General features: G+C 28.7%; 1 pseudogene; it reads left to right on the forward strand.

The window, feature by feature from the left end:
• The first annotated feature begins 699 nt into the window (after positions 1-699).
• Positions 700-17,149, forward strand: LOC137829279 (uncharacterized; annotated as a pseudogene).
• Positions 17,150-18,609: the final 1,460 nt, after the last annotated feature.

The raw sequence follows: 18,609 nt of genomic DNA on the forward strand, positions 1-18,609 counted from the left end.
TTCAGAAATTCCAAAGCAAGGGTTCTTTTTTGTGCTAAACAAGAATCCTCTTTTGCAAATGTCCTAAGCAAACCTACCTAAAATTCCATTTATTTGCATAGTAGGGTTTTCAGATCATGCTAGGAATTTAAAAAATGTTGTACTTTCTTTTCAAATGTTTTCTTTATGCAACCTGACTTTTAAAAGTCAAACAACAAGTTCATTAATCGCAATGCTGAAAGTAAAAACATGTTTTTTTCAATCTAAAAGCAAAATTGTTTGCACGTTTTAAAGTTTCGATTTTTCATATGCTTAATCTCTTATGTATGAAACCTGACATGCTTAACTTCGTTTTTGTCATTCATTGAACATTTTTAAACTTAAGTTTTTTGTCATTACCTGTATATTTATTTAATGTTATTTATGATTATTTTTGTCTTATGACATATTTGAACTATATTCATCTTTATTCTTAGCTAAAACTATATGTCATATGAAATTGAAATGTTTGTTTTTTTCTCACAATACTCTTATACTTTATTATGTTTTCTTACTATTCCCAGCTATTTCAATTTGAAATTGTAATTTTTTTTTTTTGATATTTTTGGAAATAATTTCGTACCACTTCCTGAGTATATATATACGTATATAGGTATGTTTTGTGTTTCACATTGACCATTGCATTCTACATTTTCCTTTTACTCAAAGGTCATCCTTACAATGTTTGTGTTAAGACAAAATACAAATTGTGTCAAAGATGTTAATCCACAAAGTGAAAATTGGATCCTGATAGCAAGGGTTATACGTCTATGGTTTGTTTCTGATTTCAAGAAAACAAAGTTTCCATTCTCCATGGAAATGGTGATACAAGACAAATATGTAAAATAATTTATCATTTTCTTTCATATTTTTTTGTACTACAGTTGAATGTAATTTTATTAATCATGCTTAATGTTTGTTGCTATCTTTCAGGGTGATAGAATTCATGTTTCCGTTAGAAGAACTCTAATTTATAAATTTCAAAATGATATTTTTGAGGATAAATTTTATTCCTTCAATTTCTTTAGTGTGTCTACTAATTTTCAGTTTGGAACCAAAGTAACTTGTGTTGGTAATGATCTGGTTTCATGTGCAATACCTCATTACACACCAATTTCTGTGTTAAAGGCGCCTGGTTTTGATACAGACTACTTAGTCGGTTAGTAATATTCTTTTACTTGAACAGATTTCTTTCGACATGTGTTTAAATGAATATGTTTTAACATATGTTATTGGAATATTAACTGGTATGGGAATTGAAAGAGAGATGAATAGATCAGGGTCAACAACTAAGTTAAATGCGATTTCTATTGAAGCTGATGGGTAAGCTAATATTTTGTACCACAACGAATCCAAAATATTTTCTTACAATTGTAATTTTAACTTACAACAGGTACCGCATTGAGTGTACTTTATTTGGTAACTATGTTGATGAGCTGAATGCATTTCTGTCATTTGGAGAGGTGGAAAATATTGTCATCAGTGTGCACTTTGCTAAAGTAAAGATTTTCCAGGGTATGTGAAGTGATGAATTTCTAATTTATTTAAATTTTTTATTTGATTATTGTATTTACATGATATTTGTTATAAAACAATGCATTATATTTTAATGTAGACAAGGTTTTTCTACAAAATTCCTTGGACTGTACGAAAATAATATATAATATACAATCCAAAGATGCAACCGAACTCAAGAAAAAGGTTAGTTTAATACATTCTTATTCGATACTTAAAATGTATGAACCTTTCTAACCACAACTTTTACATGTGTAGGATGATTAAAAGTACAGATTCTCCTACAGAGGGACTCAGTCAATTGTGTGATTATGGAAAACAAAATGTTGAGGATGAATTCACCAGCTTCATTCATGGAAATACTATTCAAGGCCTAAAAGATTGCAAAGAGGTATTACTAATGTTTTTTAACAGTTTATTGAAATGGATTATTAATATTTTAAGATCATTTTTTTTTCTTTTTACAGGAGAGCACTTTTGTTATCTTAGCTACAATAAAACATATTGTAGCTGATGACGATCGGTGGTACACAACTTGCTTATGCGGTAAAGCTTTTTACCCTGATTCCAAAATGTTTTTTTGTGAGAAATGTAACAAACATGTTATCAAAGTCCAACAAAGGTAGTATTTGTACTTGCCTGAATTTATTTTTAATTACATATTACATATTTCTTAATACTTATTACTTATTGTATTATTATATTAATTATTTATTATTAATTTTAATTATTATTTTGTTAATAATTAACTATTAGTTAATTATTAATTATATTCATTAAATTATAGATAAAATTTGTAAACCTTTATGTATTTTATATTTCAGGTATGAGCTGAAGTTGCGAGTGATTGATGAAACGAATTCCACTACTTTCGTTCTATTTGATAGGGATGCCACTACACTGATCAATAAATCTTGCGCCGAATTATTTGAAAGTCATGATAAGGTAAATTTTCGAACCATGCATATGTCTATTTATGCATATAAGAAAAGGTTATTATATTAATTGATATTTTTTTTAATATTTAGAACGGTGATTTTGGTGTACTACCAAAAGACTTTGATCTTTCGATTGACAAAGCTGTGTTGTTTAAAGTTGGTTGTGTTAAAGATCAATCTCTTAGGTTTGACCAATCATTCTGTGTCAAAAAAGTGTGTATTGATGATAGTACTATACAAAGGTTTTGTGAAGGTCGTGTTGAAAATGTGGTATGTTTCCTAATTTCAGTGTATTCTTACATACATTTAACCCTTAAATTTCTTATTTATACTATTTTTACTTAATTTAATTTAATTCTCATTTTTTGAAGGAACTTCATTCTCAGAAGAAAAAGACTGTGTACTGTTAAAGATGTCGAACATGATTACTCTTTTGTACCACTTTCTCAGGTAATTATAATTTAAAGTATTAACTTAAAAAAGTGAATAATTTACTCTTACTAATATGTTTTGTTATCATCGCAGGATTTATTTAATAAATTTTCCAATGAAGCTGCTGATTTGCAATCTAAAACTGTTGATTTAGGCAGTGATAATGTCTTAGGTACTGCTACTGAAGTGGTTACTCCACGAGTTACAAGAGATTTTGCTTCACCTGCTCACACACCCGATGATGATATCTCACTGAAGATATTAAGGAAAAATATCAAGATCGAAAAGGGAGTAGTATAATTTCATACTGTTTCTCTAATATTTTGTAACTTGAATGATCTATTTTCATGTATTGTAGACTTTCTTTAATTTCTATGTAGAACATATTATGACGTATTAGTACAATTATATTTTTAAATCTCTTTATGTAATATTGTTGGACATTATGTTTGAGGTACGTAATGACTTTATAGTTCATTTTGACGTTGTTATATTTTGTTTTTTTTTTTTCAATCTTATGTGTACATTTTAATTTATTTAATGAGTTTGTTTTTGTGTAATTCATTAATGACATACTTTTTGTAACTTTATTTTGTAACAATGGTTCTTTCATGAAAGCTCAGAATTGTAATGGTAAGTGCCTCAACTTTTACTTTTTCTTTAATTCATGAATTTATATAAAATAATATAATATTTTATTAATTATAATTTGTGTTTTTTTTGAAGGTTATTGAAATATTGTTTTCCTTTCCTAGGTTCTTTATTACATGTATTGTTTTTTCGTCTATTCAATTTTTATAGATAATACCTTACTATGTGATAAAAAAAAAAAAATCTTTATGTCATGATATGTTTGTCCTTACGAAAAATATTTTTTTTTTAAAAATAAATTCCCATTACACTCAACCTCTAAGGATTCATACACATATATATAAGATAACATTAAATACGTGTCAGAGCAATTAAGGCATTACTTCATTTTTTAGTTTTTATTTTTGCATAAACTCTGTTCCTTCGGTATCCTTTACACTTTTCTCAAAGTATTCATTTCATCTTCCAAGATTAATTAATTACAAATTATGGATAGAATTAAAAATTACATATGTTAAAAGTATTATATTTTAAATTCAATATGAAATTATATTTTAAATTTTAAATTTTAATTACTGGTAGGTTATTTAATGTTAGAGGTTAGGGTTTAAATATGTAATGTTAATATATGTATATATATATATAATATAATATATATAATATTAATAATATATAATATCTATAATTTAAAATTTAATATATTTAATATGTTTAATATTTTATATTATATTTATTTTATACTTATGTATATATTTATATATATATATATATTTTGGACAAATTATAATACAATTTTATGTTCATTATTTTAATTTATTATTATATAATGCTAATTAATTATACGTGTCATTAATATTATTATTATTTATCTATGGAAATAGTTGTATTTTTTATTAATTATTATTTTTTAATTTGTTAATAACTTATTTAAACTGAAAGACCCTGTTGTATAAGGCAATGAAAAATCGAAACGTCAAAGAATAATTATAGGTAACAACTCACCTACTCTGCTTTTTATAATTTTGTTTTTTCGTATTTATTGGTCTTTAATTTAATATTATTTATTAATTATTATTATTATTATTTCTTAATTTATTTTACTATCATTATTGGATTTTAATTATGTTTTTTATTATTTAATATAGGAACTGAAAGGACATGTTCCTTTAGAGAAAACTTATCATAGATTTGTGACTGAAAAGGTATGATTGGTATATATAAGTAACGTAGGGCTTTTTATTACTCACAATCCTATTGCTTTCTTCTTTGTAACTTCTTAAATTACTCTTCTCTACTTCTTCCCTACATCCATCATCGTCATCTTTCTTTTTCTCACTGTCATGGCTGTCATTCCTGAAGAGATCGTAAAAATTTCTGCTAGGGTCTGTTTACAATAGTTAACATTCGTGGGGAGGTATGTTTTTTTCTTCTTCTGAAATTCCTATTTTTTCATAGTTTTTTCAGTTCTTTGAGTATTTTTATGGTTTTAAAATGGATAGAATGGACACGTGGATCGTGCATTCGCCATCGAGTTTGAAAATGAACTGGATGAGGAATGGACCCTCAACGAAAGTCAAGGCAATATTCATATAGTATATTATAACAAAGATATACTTTGTCCCCAAATTTTGCATGGATGGTCTAGTATGAGTGATTTTTATGGGTTTAAAGGTCACCACAATATATTGTTTCGTTACGTGGGTAATAACTCCTTCAATATAACTATTTTTATGGGGGAGTTATGTGAAATGGTTATAAGAAATTTTCTGAAGGATGTTCAAGGGAGGGAGCCGCTCAACAATGGCCCCTTTATACATTTTGGCTTAAAGTTGAGTTCAAAACAAGTCTATGGAGGATATGTGGTCAGTTTACTATCCTTTCTTTTTAAATGGTTATTGATATATTCTATTTCTTTTATTAACTAATTATTAACTAATAATTTGGTTATTGTTTAAGGATTTGCCTTCTCTTTTTGCTGAATATGTTTGTAGAGGGAAGTTCAAGAAGGTTACTCTACATGGATGGCTACAAGATGTGGAATGCAACGTTTTCAAGTTCAGGTTTCCTTCCAGAAGCGTTACACTCTGTAGCGGGTGGAAACAATTTTGTCGTCTTCATTCTATCCGTGAAGATGACAAAATTATATTTGAATGTTATAACAAGAAGCCCTCTTCTGATATCAGGGTTCTACTACTGATGACGAGTCACTACAAAAGACTTAGTTGTTGAACCAAGTGGTGTTCAAGTTTTGAAGAATCCAAATCCTTTGAAGGATATTGAAGCCTCTGTTGTGCTTGATGTTGCTGTGCTGGTTTAGTATAGTTCTGGGGTAGTTTGGATATTGTAATCCACCCTTTGATTAAATATAAAGCATAGGCATTCTCAATCTTTGTGAAAGTAAAATGTTTTCAAAACTAAGTTAAAACAACTGATTGTTTTGTCGAAACAACCGATTGTTTATACTTAGGTGTTTTGAGAAAAAGATTGAAAACTGTTTCTAAAATGGTTGAACTGTTAAGTACCAAAACAACCGATTGTTTTTTTGGGACCATAACAGAAAAACTGTTTTATCTTTGACTGAGCTTTAAATGATTTAGCTGCTTACGCTCCAGTCATTAAATGCTTTGACCAATCTTTAAATGCAATTTAAGAGTTTGTTAAGATTTGATAACAAACTACATCTTTGAATAAAGTCAGAAAAACAGATTTGACAATTAATCTTTGACAAGTTTTTGCTAAGAGTTTTTGAGTTTTTCAAAGAGCTGAGATTGCTAAGAGTTTGTGATTGATCAAAGTGTATGGAATAGGATTCTGTCTATATTGATCAAAGAGTTTTCATATTATTTTCAACGAAAATAAAGTTGTATAAAATAATATTTAAGACTTCGAGAACTTTCAGGTAATCATTTCTTCCACACCGAGTACAAATTTCGAAGTTAAATTAAAAAGAAAAACAAATTAATAAAAACTAAAATTAGTGCAAATTCAAAATAACTTAATAACACAATTTTCGCAGTAAATCATTAACAAATGACTGAGGAAGTTTCTGGAAAAGCACATAAAGTTGGGTGTGCTAATATTAGTTCAAATTCATTTTCCGTTTATCATCTTCATTTTCTTCTACATTCATAAGCCAACTGATATCTATTTGTTGCAGTTTAGAAACAACCTTAGTTGCTCTATTCTTTGTCTCAGGCAACTTCTTTTTGTCCATTATACCAGATACCAGATAACCAGATACCAGATCTACCAGATTGTTTACTCTGTTTCTGCTTGATTCTGGGAGATACAAGTGAAACATTGTAGAACTTACACGTGTTCCAAAACTCACCACAGGTGGTTTCTGTTTTTTCATTCTCACCGAATTCTTATTCTTATATTTCTCTACTCTTACTCTTAAGCTTTAAGACATAAAAACTGTTTCTCTTCTACTTTGTGAGTTGCAAATATAGAAGTTGGTAACCATTTGCACTGTAGATTTATCCATGGAATGGAAAAGGTAATTAAAGTTTGGATCTTTTTTCATTCTGACCATAAATATTAATTAAAGGTGCATGCATTTCATAAAAAAAATGTTGTTATAATAATATTTCTCTATTCTTAAGCTTTAAGACATAAAAATGGTTTCTCTTCTACTGTGATTTCCCAATATAGAACTTGGTAAGCATACGCGCTGTAGAGGTATCCATGGAATGGAAAAGGTAATTAAAGTTTGGATCTTTTTTCATTTCGAGCATAAATATTGATTAAAGTTTCCATTTTTAAATATTTTTAGTTCACAGATTTAAGGTATATATATTTCATAAAAAAAATGGGCTTACAATAATCATTTTATTTACCATCTTTTTCATTTATATTTTTGTTCTTTGATTTCTGTTTTAGTCAAATTAGGAAATATAGAATGAGCATATCTGTTTTAGTCAAGTTTTTTTGGCGGTATACATATAGTACGTGTTCTTGCATGTTGTGTATTATTTCAGATATATCCAATGCAAAGATTCCTTTTTTTTGTTAAACATAAAAGTTGTTCTACAATGGTGCAAAAGAAAGTTAGCCAAAGTTCCCATATTTTTTGCTTATAAGGGATGTTAAATCATGTTATCTTTTTTTAAATTGACGTACTTTATATTTCTATTTTTGGACGTTGCTTCGTTCTTCTGTGGTTTAAGAGATGATTGTTTCTAGATAAATGTCGATTCAAATGTATTACTATATTTACTATTTACTATATATATATTATTATATATACAATATGATAAGTATATTCTCTGCAGGTTTTCTCTTTCAAAAGTCAACCAACAATTCATTAATGACAATGCTTAAAGTAGGACATTGTTATTTTGGACTAGAACAAGAATTTGTTTTCAGATCTTAAAAGTTAAGTTCCCCTTTTTCAAAACAACTTCTAGACATGCATTGCATGAGCTTTCTTCATTGAACATTGATACTACCTAAATTTGTAATTGTTTTAATGGTTTTTATTATTTGATTTTTTAATTACGTTACATTTCGATGTTTGTTTGTTTATTATGCAAAATAAAGAAAAATGGTGCAAGTGTTATCCCTTTTCAAAGGTAAATTTTTGGTTGAACATTTTTAAGTATTAAATACCATTATTATATAATTATATATAACTAAATATCATTATTATTATATAAAAATATTACACATTTTTATTTGTTGAATATTTTAATATTTAATTAATAAATGCATTATGTCAAAGTAATAACATATAAGGAAGTCTCGTTCTTGACCATGTACCGTAAAAATTGGCGCCAAAACAAACATCCAAAACAAAGCTAGCGTGAACAATATATTGTACACACTTACTCCTCAAAACAGTACATACTTTTATGGCTGAAAATATTTGTTCTTACTACAATACTCTTGAAAGTTCAGTCATTCAGCTTTCAATAGTTATGGAGCAACTGAAGCAAAATATTAATAGAAGAAATAGGATTGTTAGCCTTTCTCAAACAAATTCTAATGTATCAGGTGTTAAAGATGGTTGCTGCCCCTTCAAGACATGTGTTTGATGAAGACTTTTATGTACAATTCATGTGTATTTCCTTTTGCTTTAAGAATGTCTTAGGTAGTGTTTAGAGGTTGTTTAAGAGTAGGCTTTTTGCTGAGTAACTCACCTCCTAACCCCTGGCCATGTGATAAGAGCAAGCACAAAATTTCTTAAACTGTTTTTCACATGTTTTACAAAAAACACATTTACTGCATAAAAAAAAATATGTTCTTTTCTAAATAAACAGATTCTTTTTTAAACTGATGCTTTGGCTAAGTCTTGTGAAAATTAGATTTTGTGCATCAAGTATTTTGACTAAGTCTTCTACCTTTCAGAACGACTGTGTTTTAATAGTTAAACTTTTTCTGTTATCGTTTTGAAAAATAAATCTGTTCATCTGTAAATGAATGAATTCTTTTTAGTCTGGTGCAATGCTTATCTTAAACGGTTTTTAGTTTTGTCCCTGCACCAGAATGGTTGACTAAGTCTCCTCACATAACAGATTCTCTTACTGGTTTTGAAAATAAATCTGTTCATTTTATTTTCAATCTGTTCTTTTTATAACAGCTTTAACTATTTTTCAAAAATCTGTTATAAGTTGGTTTTCTATAAAAAAAAAATTGTTTATGAGTTTAAACATCGATCATACAATTGAGAAAACAAGTTTTGCATCAGAGAATTAAGGATTGACAAAGAATTAGCATTTGTTCTTGAAAGATTTCCAAAATCAAAAGTGTGCTTGTTCTTGTTTGGTTCCAAAGCTTGGTAAGAGGTGCTGCTACTGTTTAAGCGATCTGTTCTACTGGGTTAAGGCAGATTTCTGCATCCTCTATCAGGTGTATTCCTTTCACATTTCATTTCTTGTAAAAGTGTGGTTGTAAACTCTTCTTGATAGGGTTTCTTGAAGAGTGTGTATACTGAAATAGTGTTTTTCAGCAAGTGTACCAAAGTTCTTGTAGGGTTCAAGAACAGTGGTGTTTGTGGTTTTTTGAATTGTGATTTAGTGAATTTCACCTTGGTTTAGGTGAAGACCGGATGTAGCTCATTGGAGTGAACCAGTATAACTGTCTTGTGTTCATTCTCCTTTAATCTCTGATCTCGAATTACTGCATATATGTTAAACTGTCACGAAATAAATCTGTTCAATTAATAATAAATCTGTTCTTTCTGGGCATGTTTCATACTGTTCTTAATTTCTGGAAAAACTGGTTTTCTTTCTAATATCAGAGTGTGTGTGACTTGCAAATTAATCTGCATAATCTTGAGATTAACTTGGCTGATATAAACGTTTTTAAACATTAACAGTGCCAAAATAAATCTGTTCATTTTCAAATAAATTGATTTATTTTTTGTATACTGTGATAAATACTGATTCTGCGAGAAATTTTTAAAAGGTCAATTCACCCCCCCCCCCCCCCCCCCCCTCTTGAACTTTGACACTATTAAACCCAACATCAGGTATAACAACTACAACGTATATTTAGATTTTTAAGTGTCATATATACATACATCTAGATATAGATATATATTTAAAAATTAGGTTTAGAAAACAAGTTCATAGTCTATTATGATGTAAGAATGAATGAACTCTCAACACAATTTATGATAAAAATATATAAAAAATAAATGGTATGATATAGTTCTTAATAGATTTAGTGTCTGTGTATGATTTGACCTATTGTTTTACATGGGTCTTATTTTCTAGAGAATCAAAATCCAAACACAACATGCATATCTGAATCCAACAATGGTAAGCATAATATTAAGTATATTGTTTACTTCAAAGTACTGTATGTTATTTATTTATGATTTTCTTTGTAATTTCTCTTTTTTTAGTTCTCGATGTTGATAATGGAAAATATGCCAGAAGAAAAAGAAGAAATATATTATATGAACTGTACAACAAAGAAGTTAAAACAACAGTGAAACCTAATTACCTTTATATATCTATATATTTATATTTGAAATAGAATTAACATTATTTTTCAATTGATATTGAATGTGTAAAACCAATTCAAATTAATTTTCAATTGATATCAAATGTGTAAAAGAAATACATAGTAATTTGTCATTCGTTTACCTTATTTATCACTCATTCTGACTTTTTGTTGTAGGTGAAAGTACTCCTAACTCATGTCACAATTTTGGTTCTCCAGCATCACGAATTATGATAACAAATATCCCTGTTTATGAAAAGCTTACTCCCAACAATCAATTAATGCATTCAACAACCAAAGTATTGTCATCAATGGGTAACGTTAGTAATGGAGAACTGTTTCAAGGTTAGTTAAAATGTATTATAAATTATATTCATTACAATTTAGACTAATACTAAATAAAAATTTTAATTTTTATATATATTGTTTTTGGGGAATCATTTTTTTTTGTTTATATTAATCAGATGTTGCCAAATCTACAAGGGCAGAGAAGAAAAAAGTCATTTATGATCAACGAAAAAAAGGTTGATAAAAAAAGAGGTAGTAACAATGACATTTTATTTCATTTAACTCTCGCAGTATGTCATTCAATGAAATTTCTAATTATAGTACTAAAGTCAACTCTTATGCCTCATTTTTTTTGTACGTCAAACTATTGTGAACTCAAGTAACCAATTTTCGTGTCAAACTTCTCAAAATACAAGCATAAATGATTTTGTCTCTGTAACCCCGACTCCTGAATATGAATTCAAAACCATGCATTCAATTACAAAAGTATTGTCATCAATGGCTACAGTTAGTAATGAAGAATTTGGACTTACAGTGCAGGTTCATGGTTAGTTCTTAATGGATCATTCACATGGTTTGATTACAATTATAGTATTATTACAAATATACAGACAATTTTGATTTATTAATTATAGTACTAATTTATGTTTTACTATATTTTTTCTTAATTAACTGAAATAATTAAGTAGTAATAATTATCATATATATATATATATATATATATATGATTCAAACACAATGAAATGTTAAAGTTCTTCAAATCATTGTTGAAAGATTTACTTTAATGTAAAAGAATTTATAAGTTCTTATATAGTGATTGTTAATTGATTTATCTTATTGTATCACTCATTTAAACTTTTTGTCGTAGGTTAAAGTACTCTTAAATCAAGTCAGGATTTTGCTTCTCAGACATCTGGAATTACATGCTCAAATTTCCCTTTTTCTCACAACCTTACTCCTAACAATGACTCAAACATGATGCATTCTACTACCAAAGCAATGTCATTAATGTAAACAATTACTCATGGAGACATTAGCCTCACTCAACGTCCTCATGGTTAGTTTACAATCCATTATTTGTTATAGTTGATTACAATATATAGCAATAACACATTTGAATTTTATTTCTTTATTTTTTTTTGGAAACTATTTTTTTTATTTGTATTTGTGCACATTTTGGGAAAGATGCAAAAGGGTGATCAAGCTAGAGGTAGTAGAAATATAAAATGAAACATTATTCATTTTTGTACATTTATTCCTTCAATAATGACTTATAAAATAATTCATCATTCAAATGAAAATTCATTTAATGAAAGACACCATTTTTTAACCTAAATCATTGTGTTTCTCAATCAGTGACCCCTAAGAATCATTTGAACGTGATGGATACAACTTCTCAATCATTGTCATGTTTACAAACAATCTGTACTACCCCTAAATTTCAAGGTTAGTTTAGGAAACCAATGTAAATTATTTTTCGTTATTCTTTTATGGCAAGTAAATTTCAAAATCATACTGATGGTTTTACTACTTCTTAATTGCTGCTTTTGAACATATTTGGTCCAGGTAATTTAGTTGCAGGGAGTGTAGGGTATGTAGCTAACACACTAAACTTACACAACAAGTCTGGTACATACAGTGTTCAAATCCTTGAATCAGTGATTCAGAGATTGAATTTTGACGAAGATGTGAAAAATGAAGAAAATAATGGTACTAAAAATTGTTAATTTATAATTTCTTTTTAATTTTTTAAAAACCACTTTCTTTTATTATTTTTTGTTTCGGATGACACCACACAAGTTTATAGTTCTGAATTATATTCAAAAACTGAAAATGAAGGTGCATATCTTTAACTCTAACTTCTTCACTTCTTCATGCAAACTAAATCCATTTATCTCATAAAAGTAATAGATCACCTTTCTTAATTTTCTGAAAATAGATATTGTTGAATTTGGACAACCTACTATTCAATGTGAATACTGCTTCGGCGAGGTGTGGTATGAAGAAAGATCTCAGAAATCTAAGACTTATGTTAACGTTGATTTTTCTATTTGTTGTCAAAAGGGAAAAGTACAACTCCCTTTTCTACAAGAACCTCCTAAATTGTTGTTAGAGTTATTAAATGGGCAAGATAGTCGAAGTCAACACTATCTACAAAATATTAAAAGTTACAATAGTATGTTTTCATTTACTTCAATTGGAGGGAATATTCACTCTTCGATAAATGATGGATATGGACCTCCTCAGTTTATTCTACATGGACAAAACTATCATAGGATTGGAAGCTTTCTCCCCGATAGTGGATCATCTCCTAAGTTTGCACAACTTTACATATATGACACTCAAAATGAAGTGTCAAATAGATTATCTCACTTTGGGTATGTGTTATATTCAGTTACTTTATTGATTTATTTTCTATTTACTGAATTAATTAAAAGATAATTTTTAATGATATATTTTTAAAAATTGCATGTAGGTTCGAAAGTGAAACAGGTGAAGTTTGACAAATCCTTGATTGAAGATCTTACCAAGATGATTGATGACAACAATGTTTTGGCAAAAAAATTTAGAAGGGTAAGAGATTTTGTATATAATGATGTAATTCAAATTTTGCATTGAGGTTATTTAGACACTGATGCAAAGATCCAAGAGTGTACAATACCCCTATAACAAATGAGAAAACAACATTAATTGTGGGTGATATGAGCAACATGGATGTGGGGCGAGATATCATAGTGAAAAAAAGTTCAGGACAATTGTTTAGACTCCATGAAACACATACAACCTTTATTCCATTACAATATCCATTAATATTCCCCTTTGGAGGGGATGGCTATCAAGAACAAATTCCAATACGAAATTCTGGAGGTAAGAGCAGAGAATGTAAAAGAAGTCGTATTTCATTAAGAAATGTGGAGTTTGAGAATATAGTCCATTCATGTCGATTGTTTCAATAGTTTTTGGTTGATGCATATACAATGGTTGAAGCTCAAAGATTGTCGTTCATAAGGCTAAACCAAAAAACAATCTGTTGTGATATTTTGTAAGGTGTACAAGAAGCAATTAATCGAGGAGAAATAAATTCTTTTGCAATTGGAAAACGTATAGTTTTACCTGCATCTTTTACAGGAGGAATGAGGTATATGTTCAACAATTGCCAAGATGCTATGGCCATTTGGAAAACATTTGGATATCCTTATTTATTTATCACTATTACCTGCAATGTAAACTGGTCTGAAATACGTGACTTTGTTACTTCAAAAGGATTAACTATTGCTGATAGGCCAGTCATTGTTTGTAGAGTTTTCAAAATGAAATTAGATCAAATGATGATTGACTTAAAAAAAAATGATTATTTTGACAAAGTTAATGCAGGTAATCCACATTAACCCATATTTAACAGTTTCCTTGATATATTATTATGTATTACATTTTGAAGAATTTTTTTCATATTCTCATAGGTATGTACACTGTAGAATTTCAAAAAAGGGGTTTACCTCATGCCCACATATTATTGTGGTTGGATGGAGATAAAAAGTTAAGAACTCCAATAGATATTGATGAAGTCATTTATGCAGAATTACCGGATGCAATTTTATATCCTAAATTGTCAAAGGCAGTGGCAACCTACATGATACATGGCCCTTGCGAGGTAAGTCGAATAAGTTCACCTTGCATGATTAACGGTAGATGTTCAAAATTTAACCCCAAGAAATTTAAAATGTTGACTACTATTGATGAGGATGGATATGCATGTTATAAACGTCAAGATAATGGAACATTCATTCTTAAAAATGGAATTAAGTTGGACAATAGAAATGTTGTGCCATACAGCCCATTGCTACTATTGAGGTACCAAGCCCATGTTAACACATAATATTGCAACAAATCAAATTCAATCAAGTATTTGTTTAAATATGTGAACAAGGGTCCAGAAAGAGACAATTTGAAAATTACTACTGCTGATAAAGACTCTACAGAGACCCCAGTTATTGATGAAATTAAACAGTATTATGATTGTAGATACATATCCCCATGTGAAGCTGTGTGGAGAATATTTGCCTTTGATATTCATCATAGATGGCCTCCAGTTCAACGATTGACTTTTCATCTATTGTACGAGCAACCAATTCTCTTTAAAGATAATGAAGACATTGATGAAATATTGAACTTCAATGAACATAAAAGAACAATTTTTTTAGCTTGGTTTGAAGCTAACAAAATTTATCCACTGGGAAAAAAATTGACTTATTGTGAATACCCTAGATATTTTGTTTGGATGGCAGACAGAAGAGAGTGGAAGCCAAGGAAAATTGGTGTTATTATTGGAAGGTTAACATTTATTCCTGTAGGGTCAGGGGAATTATATTATCTGAGTTTATTGTTGAATTATCAAAAGGGTTGCTGTAACTATGATAGTATCAAAACTATTAATGGTTTCATTCACCAAACATATAAAGAGGCATGCTATGCAATGAGGCTATTGGCAGATGATAAAAAGTTTATTGATGCCATTATAGAGTCCAGTGACCTTGCATCAGGAAATCAGTTGAGAAGACTGTTTGTTACCCTTTTACTGATGAATACTATGTCTAGACAAGATGAAGTGTGGAACAAAACATGGAAGTTGTTATTAGATGACATTTTATACCAAAAAAGAAAGGAGTTTGTCTTACCAAGTATAAATTTTTTATTTCTTGGAAATTTATAATTTATATTTTATAATTACTGTATGACATATAATTTCTGTCGTAGGTCTTAGAATTGAAGATGCTCAAATACAAAACCTTTGTCTTCTACAAGTAGAAGAGTTATTAATTTCAAATGGTAAGTGTTTGAAAGACTTTCCAAGTCTGCCACAACCTATTCATTCAGATTCTTTTATTTATCAAAATAGATTCATTATTGATGAATTGAATTATGACAAAATAGAAATGTTTGAAATGCATTGTTCTCTTTTTCAATCTCTTACTCCGAAGCAAGTGGAAGTCTATGGGAATATAATGACAGCAGTCCTATCAGAGGTTGGTGGTTTTTTTTTCTTATATGGTTATGGAGGAACTGAAAAAACTTTCATGTGGAAAACTTTGTCCACTGCTATTAGATCAAAAGGGTTGATTGCGTTGAATGTAGCTTCTAGCAGTATAGCTTCTTTGTTACTTCCAGGAGGAAAAACAACTCATTCTACCTTCTGCATTCCTTTGTTAATAAATGAAGAGTCAACTTGCAATATTCCTCAAGGAAGTCTTAGGGCCAAATTATTGATCAAAACTAAATTAATTATATGGGATGAAGCCCCAATGATTAATATGTTATGTTTTGAAGCCCTGGATAGAACTTTAAGGGATGTCATGAGAGCTGAAAGTGAAGAAAATGCTCTTAAACCTTTTGGGGGTAAAGTAATTGTATTAGGAGGAGACTTTCGTCAGATATTACCTGTTGTAAAAAATGGATCAAAATATGACATTGTGAAGGCAACAGTAAATTACTCGAAGTTATGGAAACATTGCAAAATCTTAAAACTTACAGAGAATATGAGATTAAAGAGTCATACATCACTGCAAAGTCAAATAGAAATAAAAGAGTTTATTGATTGGATACTTCACATTGGAGATGGAGATATGGAGTTAAATGAGTTGGGACAAGGAATGATTGAAATACCGGAAGAGAATTTAATTTTAGATGTTGAACAACCTTTACTGTAGTTGGTTGAGTTTGTTTATCCCTCCTACATAAACAATGTGACATCTGATGGTTCTTTTGATGATGGTGCAATATTATGTCCTACAACAGAATGTGTGGATCAGGTGAATGAATTCATTTTATCATTAATACCAGGATCTGAAGTTACTTATTTAAGTTCAGACAGTCCTTGCGAATCTGAAGAACAAGAAAATGCTCAAACTGAGTGGTTTACAACTGAATTTTTGAATGATATCAAATGCTCTGGAATTCCTAATCATTGTCTTAAATTAAAAGTTGGAGTTCCAATAATGCTTCTAAGAAATATTGATCAAACCAATGGACTTTGCAATAGAACAAGATTACAGGTAACTCACTTGGGGAAAAATGTTATTGGTGCCAAAGTTATTACTGGGAAAAATATAGTTGATCAAATATTTATTCTGAGAATGAACTTGACTTCTTCCGAAACAGGTTTGCCACTTAAGTTTCAAAGAAGGCAATTTCCAATATCTTTGTGTTTTGCCATGACAATAAATAAAAGTCAAGGTCAAACGCTCAATAAAGTTGGTCGATATCTACCGCGTCCAGTGTTTACACACGGACAATTATATGTTGCTCTTTCCAGAATAAAATCTAAGAAAGGGTTGAAGATATTGATTTTGGATGATAATGGTATTACCACTAATTTAACTACTAACGTGGTTTACAGAGAAATATTAAAAAATGTTTGAAGTATTCTCTTACAGCCTTACATATGAGGTATGAAAATTCTTTAATTAATTGAAAAATATTTTTATTTCTTATATCTTTTTGTAATATATGAACAACAATTTAAGAACTAATATACATTGTCTCTGATAGGTTTGATCATTGCTTTTGTGTGACACAAAAGTTTGTACGAACCTTATTTTATCCAAAAATATATTCATGGTCATCTTGAAAGTATGGTACGTATTCTTTATCAATTGTAGAATGTGTTAGATCCTATTCTAAAATACCTTTGTCAAAGTTTGTTAATTTCATTAATGTTTTTTAGGAATTCCTTATCAGAAGAAACAGTTGTGTAACATTAAAGTTCATAAAGGATGTTTCTCTGAAGCACTTCAAGAGGATGCTTATCTGAAGCACTTCATAAGGATTATTCTTTGAAGCACTTGACGAGGTATTGCTTACTTAAATTATTAATTTACATAATTTATTCTTACTATTACAAATTTCGTGTATCAATTTGTGTACTTAATATCCCAGGATTGTTAATAAATTGTCAAATCAGACTCTTGAAAGGCAATGTGAAACTGTTGATTTATGTAGTGAAATTCTATTCAGGGCTATGGACTGGATTATCATATCTCATTCAAGATATTAAGGACAAATATCAAGATTGATTGAAAAGGAAGTAATTTTAATGATGAATTTTTATGTATTATTAGCACTACTTGGACAGTTTTAGAGTCTATTCGTTACTCTCTACATATTATTTAATTTCTATTCAGAATATATTTTGATGATTTGTAGAATTACTCTTTAAAAAAAATTTGTGTAATGTTTTGGTTTCATCACATGACACAATGTTTCAGGTATGCTTAATATTGGAGTTAAAACAATTTCTTAGACTTCAATACATTTATATATTATATATATAAATTTTTATTATTATGTTATTTTAATCAAATTTTTTTATTTATAACTGATATAATAATTTTTTATTCTGAATATTTTAGGTAAGTTGTTTGTTTCAAGAAACTTTACAGGTATGTATATTACCTTATACTTACTCTTCAAATCACATATACTAATTTGTAGAACTATTTGTCAAACAATTGTTACAGGAATGTAAAATTATTTTGTTTCCTAAAAGTCTATTATTCATGATTTTTTCATAACTTTTATAAAATTATTTTCTCTTATTGTCATCATTTTTGTGTACATTTTAACAGTTTGTTTTATTAGTAATAGCAATGTGTTTTCTTATTTTAAGTTAATTGGCTTATTTTAATGTCTTATTAGCGGTATTTGGACAGTTTTAGTTTCTATTTGTTACTCAGTACATATTATTTAATTTCTATTGAAAACATATTTTGAATTATTAGTAGAATTATTCTTTAATATTTCTTTGTGTAATGTATTGGTTTCATCATTGGACAAAATGTTTCAGTATGCTTAATATTGGAGTTAAAACAATTTGTTACAC

Source organism: Phaseolus vulgaris, chromosome 7, assembly GCF_000499845.2.
Source record: "Phaseolus vulgaris cultivar G19833 chromosome 7, P. vulgaris v2.0, whole genome shotgun sequence".
Lineage (NCBI taxonomy): Eukaryota > Viridiplantae > Streptophyta > Magnoliopsida > Fabales > Fabaceae > Phaseolus > Phaseolus vulgaris.